Raw genomic sequence first — 10,849 nt, 5'->3', positions numbered from 1 at the left:
AAAAATTGTTATTTGATTTGATACATTGTGATCCTTAACGTTGATGAATTAAGAAAAACGGAAAGAGAGGGATTCGAACCCTCGGTAAACAAAAGTCTACATAGCAGTTCCAATGCTACGCCTTGAACCGCTCGGCCATCTCTCCTACATAACTTATTATGGAAAATAAACTGAGTGAATAGCGAGTTTTCTTATTCCTGCAGTACAGGTACAACCGCAACCACTCGGGGGTTCCATAGTTCTATTGGAAAAATTCCTTTTGATCTAAGTGGAAGGATACAGGATTTTTTACTAGAAATTGCGCTCGCTATAAAATAAAAGTTTTAATTTGGGTTTTCCCGCAACTAAAGAAAAAGAAAATGGAAGAATTCTTCTTATTGCATAATAAAATAAAGAAACCTTAGAATTCCGTTTGCATAAGATACGCTACACCATACTATCGAAATCAAAAATAGGGTATGAGACAATTAATAACTTTGAAAACACGAAATAGTTGATAACATAAGTTGTTGTTCAGAAATAGGAAAGTGGAATGAAATCCAGTCTTAGTCAAATATTTCATATCTCTTCGTGTCCAAGCAGAAGGAAAAGGATACAATTTGAGCTGAGCGGAAAATCCATATCTCTCTTATCCATTTAAAGCATATGGATTTAGAGTAGAGCATATGGATCAATCTATTTATAATTATAAGAATCGAATGTGTTTGTTTTTATGTTATTTTGTGAAGGAATGAAAACAATTCTATATAGAATGGGTTGGGAATTATGCCTAGATCCCGTGGAAATGGAAATTTCATTGATAAGACCTCCTCAATTGTAGCCAATATTTTATTGCGAATAATTCCGACAACCTCAGGAGAAAAAAAGGCATTTACTTATTATAGAGATGGTGCGATTTGACTCTTTTTTTTGCTTTTTTTTAGCCCTACCTATACCTCAGTCTTACGAAAAAGAGAGGGGGGTTGGCATAGAGAGAACCAAATTTGTAAAGCAAACAAACCCACGCTTCGGGAAGGTGAGGCGAACTAACAATTCCTTCCGTCGTGTATCCTCGATTGATGCGGCTTCAGATACTTCAATTGTAGATTTGAGTATTGAGCGAAAGGTTACACCTACAGGATATGGTATGGTATGGATTACAGGCCAATCCTACTCTATTAGTATCCGTAGGCAGCATAGGGGAGAAAAGCACTACACCTAGAAATAGGAATCAACAAGAGAAAAACTTTGTTAGAAATTACCCCTTTCCTGATCGGTATCAGGGCTGGGAAGAATGGTTGGGATAACAAACAACCATCAGGTTTGTACTTTGGATACCCCTATAACCATCAAAGATCGTTGAAGTAGCTAATTCCTCTAAATAGGAGGCGTTGAGAACAAAGAAATTATTGGAGCTATCGTTTTCCTCTAGCATTAATAGAATTCATTGGTGTTAAGAAAAACCTCTTGTGGGAAGGTTGGCTAGAGATTTCTTGGAAAAATACCAGCCCCTTTCGGTTCATAATGAGACGGGACTAATTCTATTTTGATTCTATAGATTATTTCGCTTAGTACTATTATGTACAGAAGGGAGGAGCCGTATGAGATGAAAACCTCATGTACGGTTTTGGAACGGAGATTTTTTGAATAGAATGAACGACCGTAACGGATGTTGGCTCAATCCGAAGGAAATTATGCGGAAGCTTTGCAAAATTATTATGAAGCTACGCGACTAGAAATCGATCCCTATGATCGAAGTTATATACTCTATAACATAGGCCTTATACACACAAGCAATGGAGAGCATACAAAGGCTTTGGAATATTATTTCCGGGCACTAGAACGAAACCCCTTCTTACCGCAAGCTTTTAATAATATGGCCGTGATCTGTCATTACGTGCGACTATCTCCACTATAGAAAGAAAAAAAAAAAAGAGAGGATCAAATTTTCTAGTAAATACTAGAAAAAAAGGGCTTTCTACATAGGGATCGTAAAAACAACGATTTTTCCCTATCAGCTGTAGGAAGGAAGGACACTTCACGAGAATCAAAAAACGAAGAAAGTATGGCCTATACTACTACTCTATGGATAAAGTTTCTCAAATTGATAGAGAAAGCACCGTAAAGATCAATTAGTGAGCGACTGGGTCGATACAACTAAAAAAAACTGCTTACTTATCCCATGATATGGGGCAAAATTTAGGAATCCGCTTATGTAATAGAGCCGATCCACTAAGGGATTAAGCAGCGGTGTAGTATCAGATCCCAAAGATAGTAAGTTCTTTTTTCTTTCTTATGGAAAAAAGTCTTTTTCAAGGATTCTATAGAGATTTCATATATGAAACCGGGATAGTTACCTCTCAGAAAATTTGAACGAAGGCTCTATATCTATCTATGCTTCATTCTTCTGAAGGTGGGAAAAAAGATCAAACTGATTATTGATAAAAATTAGGGTTTGAAACTTAGGTAATTAATTTCTTCTGCTTAACCCAAGAACAAATTGGATCGATTTTTGATAAATCGAATTCAGTTAAGATAGGGGAAATTCAGATAGCAATTTCTGAGCCGTATGAGGTAGGAAACTCTCAAGTACGGTTCTAAGGGAAGGAACTTCCTATTCCGACCGAGGAGAACAGGCCATTCTACAGGGTGATTCGGAAATTGCGGAAGCTTGGTTTGATCAAGCTGCTGAATATTGGAAACAAGCTATAGCGCTTACTCCGGGAAATTATATTGAAGCACAGAACTGGTTGAAGATTACGAAGCGCTTTGAATTTGAATAAGACCATGCTCCTTCTTTTTCATAAAATGGGTGGTTTGGTTGTTGATCCATTAATCAAATAAATTAGGTCGTAAGATCGAATCAAGAATTTCATTATATCCATTTCTTATACCTTCTATTTTATATGATATTTCATAAGAATAAACCATAGGGATAGGGTCTAGAATAGAAGTAATAAAGTGAATAAAAAGAGGGGGCAATCTAAATATTGCTAATATATTAGGACCATCTTATTAATAATTCTAATGAGTTATCTTGGAATTTAGAATCAAATAAAAAACCCTATATTATGCTCAAGGAAAGTAGATATAGATAGGAGCTTATGCCCTCAAAAAAAATACACTAGTTTCTTAAATTAAAAATAAAAAAGATTTTTTTCTTACGTCGAGAAATATTTGTTTTTCAAGATAAACAATGTCCGTTAGGCACCTAATCTTTATGTCATAATAGACCCGAACACTTGCCTCGGATTGACTTCAATATATAATTGCTCCAGTGAATAACTAAAAAAAAAATAGAAGGATGGTAGATAGTAAAGAAAAGAACTAATCACAATATCTATCTTTCAAAATCTATCTTTCAAAATCTATCTTTCAAAATATATATCTTTCAAAGATTCACTAAAAAGACAGTTGGCGGGTCTCTTTGTATGTCTTGTCCGGAAAGAGGAGGACTTAATGATTATTCGTTCGCCGGAACCAGAAGTAAAAATTGTTGTGGATAGGGATCCTGTAAAAACATCTTTTGAGGAATGGGCCAGACCCGGCCATTTCTCAAGAACACTAGCTAAGGGCCCTGATACTACCACTTGGATCTGGAACCTACATGCTGATGCTCACGATTTCGATAGTCATACTGGTGATTTGGAGGAGATTTCTCGAAAAGTCTTTAGTGCTCATTTCGGGCAACTTTCCATTATCTTTCTTTGGTTGAGTGGCATGTACTTTCATGGCGCCCGTTTTTCCAATTATGAAGCATGGCTAAGTGATCCTACTCACATTGGACCCAGTGCTCAGGTAGTTTGGCCTATAGTAGGGCAAGAAATATTGAATGGTGATGTAGGCGGGGGTTTCCGAGGAATCCAAATAACCTCTGGTTTTTTTCAGCTTTGGCGAGCATCTGGAATAACTAGTGAATTACAACTCTATTGTACTGCAATTGGTGCATTGATTTTTGCAGCGTTAATGCTTTTTGCTGGTTGGTTCCATTATCACAAAGCCGCTCCCAAATTGGCCTGGTTCCAAGATGTAGAATCCATGTTGAATCACCACTTAGCGGGATTATTAGGACTTGGGTCTCTTTCTTGGGCGGGGCACCAAATTCATGTATCTTTACCAATTAACCAATTTCTTGACGCTGGGGTGGATCCTAAAGAGATACCACTTCCTCATGAATTTATCTTGAATCGGGACCTTTTGGCTCAACTTTATCCTAGTTTTGCCGAAGGAGCAACCCCTTTTTTCACTTTAAATTGGTCCAAATACGCAGAATTTCTGACTTTTCGCGGAGGACTAGATCCAGTAACCGGTGGTCTCTGGCTGACCGATATTGCGCACCATCATTTAGCTATTGCTATTCTTTTCCTAATCGCAGGTCATATGTATAGGACCAATTGGGGTATTGGCCATGGACTTAAAGATATTTTGGAGGCTCACAAGGGCCCATTTACAGGACAAGGCCATAAGGGTCTTTATGAAATCTTAACAACGTCATGGCATGCTCAATTATCTCTTAACCTAGCTATGCTAGGCTCTACAACCATTGTTGTAGCTCATCATATGTATTCTATGCCTCCCTATCCATACCTAGCTACTGACTATGGTACACAACTTTCCTTGTTCACACACCACATGTGGATTGGCGGATTTCTAATAGTCGGTGCTGCTGCACATGCAGCAATTTTTATGGTAAGAGACTATGATCCAACTACTCGATACAACGATCTATTAGATCGCGTCCTTAGACACCGCGATGCAATCATATCCCACCTTAACTGGGTATGTATATTTCTAGGTTTTCACAGTTTTGGCTTGTACATTCATAATGATACCATGAGTGCTTTAGGCCGTCCACAAGATATGTTTTCGGATACTGCCATACAATTACAACCTATCTTTGCTCAATGGGTACAAAATATCCATGCTACTGCGCCTGGCGTAACAGCTCCTGGTGCAACAACAAGTACTAGCTTAACGTGGGGAGGCGGCGAGTTAGTAGCAGTAGGTGGCAAAGTGGCTTTGTTACCTATTCCATTAGGAACCGCAGATTTTTTAGTCCATCACATTCATGCATTTACCATACATGTGACTGTATTAATACTTTTGAAAGGTGTTTTATTTGCTCGGAGTTCCCGTTTGATACCCGATAAAGCAAATCTAGGTTTTCGCTTTCCTTGCGATGGGCCTGGCCGAGGGGGAACATGTCAAGTATCCGCCTGGGATCATGTTTTCTTAGGTTTATTCTGGATGTACAATGCAATTTCGGTAGTCATTTTCCATTTCAGTTGGAAAATGCAGTCGGATGTTTGGGGTACTATAAGTGATCAAGGGGTGGTAACTCATATTACAGGGGGAAACTTTGCACAGAGTTCCATTACGATTAATGGGTGGCTTCGAGATTTCTTGTGGGCACAGGCATCGCAAGTCATTCAGTCTTATGGTTCTTCATTATCTGCATATGGTCTTTTTTTCTTAGGTGCTCATTTTGTCTGGGCCTTCAGTTTAATGTTTTTATTCAGCGGCCGTGGTTATTGGCAAGAACTCATTGAATCTATCGTTTGGGCTCATAACAAATTAAAAGTTGCTCCTGCTACTCAGCCTAGAGCCTTGAGCATTATACAAGGACGCGCTGTAGGAGTAACCCATTACCTTCTGGGTGGAATTGCCACGACATGGGCATTCTTCTTAGCGAGAATTATTGCAGTAGGATAGTGGCTAGGAGGATTTGAAAGGCATTATGGAATTAAGATTTCCCAGGTTTAGCCAAGGCTTAGCTCAGGACCCCACTACTCGTCGTATTTGGTTTGGTATTGCTACCGCACATGATTTCGAAAGTCATGATGATATTACTGAAGAACGTCTTTATCAGAACATTTTTGCTTCTCACTTTGGGCAATTAGCAATAATCTTTCTATGGACGTCCGGAAATCTGTTTCATGTAGCTTGGCAAGGAAATTTTGAATCATGGATACAGGATCCTTTACACGTAAGACCTATTGCTCATGCGATTTGGGATCCTCATTTTGGTCAACCCGCTGTGGAAGCCTTTACTCGAGGAGGTGCTGCTGGTCCAGTGAATATTGCTTATTCTGGAGTTTATCAGTGGTGGTATACAATAGGATTACGCACCAATGAGGATCTTTATACTGGAGCTCTTTTTCTATTATTTCTTTCTACGCTGTCCTTAATAGCGGGTTGGTTACATCTACAACCCAAATGGAAACCAAGCCTTTCGTGGTTCAAAAACGCGGAATCTCGTCTCAATCATCATTTGTCAGGACTTTTCGGGGTAAGTTCTTTGGCTTGGACAGGACATTTAGTTCATGTTGCTATTCCCGCATCCAGGGGGGAGTACGTTCGATGGAATAATTTCTTAGATGTATTACCCTATCCCCAGGGGTTGGGACCCCTTTTGACGGGTCAATGGAATCTTTATGCCCAAAACCCTGATTCGAGTAATCATTTATTTGGTACCGCTCAAGGAGCGGGAACTGCCATTCTAACTCTTCTTGGGGGATTCCATCCACAAACACAAAGTTTGTGGCTGACCGATATGGCTCACCATCATTTAGCTATTGCATTTATTTTTCTCATTGCCGGTCACATGTATCGAACTAACTTCGGAATTGGGCACAGTATTAAAGATCTTTTAGAAGCGCATACTCCTCCGGGGGGTCGATTAGGGCGTGGGCATAAGGGCCTTTATGACACAATCAACAATTCGATTCATTTTCAGTTAGGTCTTGCTCTAGCTTCTTTAGGGGTTATTACTTCCTTAGTAGCTCAACATATGTACTCTTTACCTCCTTATGCATTCATAGCACAAGACTTTACTACTCAAGCTGCTTTATATACTCATCACCAATATATTGCAGGGTTCATCATGACAGGGGCTTTTGCTCATGGAGCTATTTTTTTCATTAGGGATTACAATCCGGAACAGAATGAGGATAATGTATTGGCAAGAATGTTAGACCATAAAGAAGCTATCATATCTCATTTAAGTTGGGCTAGCCTCTTTCTAGGATTCCATACCTTGGGCCTTTATGTTCATAACGACGTCATGCTTGCTTTTGGTACTCCAGAAAAGCAAATCTTGATCGAACCTATATTTGCCCAATGGATACAATCTGCTCATGGCAAGACGACATATGGGTTCGATATACTCTTATCTTCAACGAATGGCCCCGCTTTCAATGCGGGTCGAAGCCTATGGTTGCCCGGATGGTTGAATGCTGTTAATGAGAATAGTAATTCGCTTTTCTTAACAATAGGACCTGGGGATTTCTTGGTTCATCATGCTATTGCTCTAGGTTTGCATACAACTACATTGATTTTAGTAAAGGGCGCTTTAGATGCACGCGGTTCCAAATTAATGCCAGATAAAAAGGATTTTGGATATAGTTTTCCTTGTGACGGCCCAGGGCGCGGCGGTACTTGTGATATTTCTGCTTGGGACGCATTTTATTTGGCAGTTTTCTGGATGTTAAATACCATTGGGTGGGTTACTTTTTATTGGCATTGGAAACATATCACATTATGGCAGGGCAACGTTTCACAATTTAATGAATCCTCCACTTATTTGATGGGATGGTTAAGAGATTACCTATGGTTAAACTCTTCACAACTTATCAATGGATATAATCCTTTTGGGATGAATAGTTTATCGGTATGGGCGTGGATGTTCTTATTTGGACATCTTGTTTGGGCTACTGGATTTATGTTCTTAATTTCCTGGCGGGGGTATTGGCAGGAATTAATTGAGACTTTAGCATGGGCTCATGAACGCACACCTTTAGCTAATTTAATTCGCTGGAGAGATAAGCCCGTGGCTCTTTCCATTGTGCAAGCAAGATTGGTTGGATTAGCTCACTTTTCCGTGGGTTATATATTCACTTATGCAGCTTTCTTGATTGCCTCAACATCAGGCAAGTTTGGTTAATTTAGTTTGTTTTTTTGTACTGTATCAGCACCTAGTTCATTACTCTTGATAGAGAGGGAGGATCTGCCTTTTTAGATTTCTTTTTCTATTTATTTTTCCATCTAGGATTAGAACCGTATACTTGGTAATAATAGCAACGACACATTATGGCAAAAAAAAGTTTGATTCAGAGGGAGAAGAAGCGGCAGAAATTAGAACAGAAATATCATTTGATTCGTCAATCTTTAAAAAAAAAGATAAGAAGCAAAGTTTCTCCCTTGAGTTTGAGTGAAAAAACGAAAATGCGAGAAAAATTGCAATCCCTACCGCGTAATAGTGCACCTACACGCCTTCATCGACGTTGTTTTTTGACCGGAAGACCTAGAGCTAACTATCGACATTTTGGGCTATCCGGACACGTACTTCGAGAAATGGTTTATGAATGTTTGTTACCGGGTGCAACAAGATCCAGTTGGTAAGGATAAAATACCCTTTCGTATTTGTATGGATTTCTGGAATTGATAATCATAGAGGAGCCCTCTTTACCATTCTGTATAAATGGACTATTCTATTTGTATAGATATTGGTAGAGGGGCGTATCCAACCCTCTTTTATCCACTAGTTACCCCTCTTTAGTTTAAGAGTATAGAGCAGTTTGGTAGCTCATAAGGCTCATAACCTTGGGGTTGCGGGTTCGATTCCCACTACCGCCTCCATACTCCTTCTTTATGATATATGCATGATATAATATATACATCATGCATTTGTATCTGGATTTTTTGATTTCCTAAAAGAGTTTTGGTCTAACAGTTTTTTCTCGGAAGAAGCAAAAAAATAAAAGAAAGAATAAAATATGAAAGAAAAGCGTCCATTGTCTAATGGATAGGACAGAGGTCTTCTAAACCTTTGGTATAGGTTCAAATCCTATTGGACGCAATCTTATTTCTATCTATTCTTTAAATAACTATACTAAACTAAAAACAAAGAAAACTTTTTTGCATGATTCAAATGAAAAAGCTTTCTCAACGATTCCTATTCTACTAACAAGAGTAGACATGCAAAATTTATTTGTTACTGAAGAGAAAACCGTTCCAGCTGTTCCTGAATAGCTTCCTTCAAAAGGATTTCCGCTTGCTCGGTGAATGTCTTGCTAGAAGATATAATTTCTTGGAATTGAGGTTTAGTATCTTTTAGATGTTTACGTAACTCATCCAGAAATTTATTTACCTGTTCAATTTCTAACGAATCAAGATATCCTCTTGTTCCGGTATAAATAGTAGCTATCTGCTCTTCCACTGGGAGAGGATTTGCCTGGGATTGTTTAAGCAATTCCCTTAATCGTCGACCCCTTGCCAATTGATTCTGACTTGTTTTATCGAGAGCAGAGGCGAATTGTGCAAAGGCTTGTAACTCTGCGAATTGCGCTAGTTCCAATTTTGATTTGCCAGCTACTTGTTTCATGGCTTTAATTTGAGCCGCGGATCCTACTCTGGAAACAGAAATACCCACATTAATAGCGGGTCGAATTCCGGCATTGAATAGATCCGCAGATAAGAATATTTGTCCATCTGTAATGGAGATTACATTAGTAGGAATATAGGCGGAAACGTCTCCAGATTGAGTCTCAACTATTGGTAAAGCGGTCATACTTCCTTCGCCTAAAAGAGAATTTAATTTAGCGGCTCTTTCTAAAAGGCGTGAATGCAAATAAAAAACATCCCCTGGATAAGCCTCACGTCCGGGAGGTCTTCTTAATAGAAGGGACATTTGGCGATAAGCTTGTGCCTGTTTGGAGAGATCATCATAAATTATTAAAGTATGCCGTTCGCGGTACATAAAATACTCAGCCAGGGCTGCTCCCGTATAAGGAGCGAGGTATTGTAATGTAGCAGGTGAATCCGCCATTTCAGCTACTACAATAGTGTATTCCATGGCCCCCTCCTCATGGAAAGTAGTTACTACTTGAGCTACGGAGGATGCTCTTTGACCGATAGCTACATAAACACATATTACACCTTGCCCTTTTTGATTGAGAATTGTATCTGTGGCTACTGCTGTTTTGCCAGTCTGTCTGTCCCCAATAATTAACTCTCGCTGACCGCGCCCTATAGGGATCATCGAATCGATAGCAATAAGCCCTGTTTGAAGAGGTTCGTATACGGAACGCCTGGAAATTATACTTGGAGCAGGAGATTCAATTAAGCGAGATTCGGAAGCTATAATTTCGCCTTTCCCATCAATAGGTTTAGCCAGAGCATTTACAACACGACCCAAGTAAGCCTCACTCACGGGTATCTGAGCAATTCTTACCTGTTGCTTTTACAAAACTTCCCTCTTGTATCATCAACCCATCGCCCATTAATACAATCCCAACATTTTTGGATTCCAAATTCAGAGCAATACCCCTAGTACCTTCTGCAAATTCGACTAATTCACCTGACATTATTTCACCAAGACCTATAATACGAGCAATCCCATCCCCCACTTGAACTACGCGACCTATATTCTCAATCCCTACTTTCCTATTATATTGTTCAATACGTTCGCGGAGAATTTTATGAATTTCGTCGACTCGAAGGGTTGCCATTAGTGTTTCTTGACTCTTTTTTCGGAAGCAAGGGGAAAAATAATGCCTAAATTCTAAACGAAAGTAGAAGTTCAAGGCCTAATTAATTTAATTATTTCTTCCATTCCAGGGACCCGAGAATGCCAATATTAGCACGAATCGTACGGAAATGTAACTCGGTATTCAAACAACTATTCAGAGTTCCTAGAGCTCCTTGTACGGCCTGTTGGAAAACCCGCTGTCGGACCTGATTCATTGCCCTTTGTTTTTCAAAATAAAGGGTTTCGTTTTTAGACTTTTCCAATTGTTCCAAACTAATAGAAGTAGCATTAATCAAATTTGCTTTTTCTCGTTCTATCTCAGAGTATCCATTCATTCGATAC

General features: G+C 39.2%; 2 non-coding genes across 2 annotated transcripts; one reads left to right on the top strand and one right to left on the bottom strand.

Annotated features, from left to right (window-relative positions):
• Positions 1-58: 58 nt before the first annotated feature.
• On the bottom strand, positions 59-145 carry TRNAS-GGA (transfer RNA serine (anticodon GGA)). Its single transcript has one exon. It is a non-coding gene; the product is annotated as a tRNA-Ser (tRNA).
• Positions 146-8,764: 8,619 nt separating this feature from the next.
• Positions 8,765-8,836, top strand: TRNAR-UCU (transfer RNA arginine (anticodon UCU)). The gene has a single exon. It is a non-coding gene; the product is annotated as a tRNA-Arg (tRNA).
• Positions 8,837-10,849: the final 2,013 nt, after the last annotated feature.

This window comes from Triticum urartu, unplaced genomic scaffold (assembly GCF_056163025.1).
Source record: "Triticum urartu cultivar PI428250 unplaced genomic scaffold, HENAU_Tu73 scaffold580, whole genome shotgun sequence".
NCBI classification, from domain to species: domain Eukaryota; kingdom Viridiplantae; phylum Streptophyta; class Magnoliopsida; order Poales; family Poaceae; genus Triticum; species Triticum urartu.
This window is presented reverse-complemented; position numbering and strand designations above follow the sequence as displayed.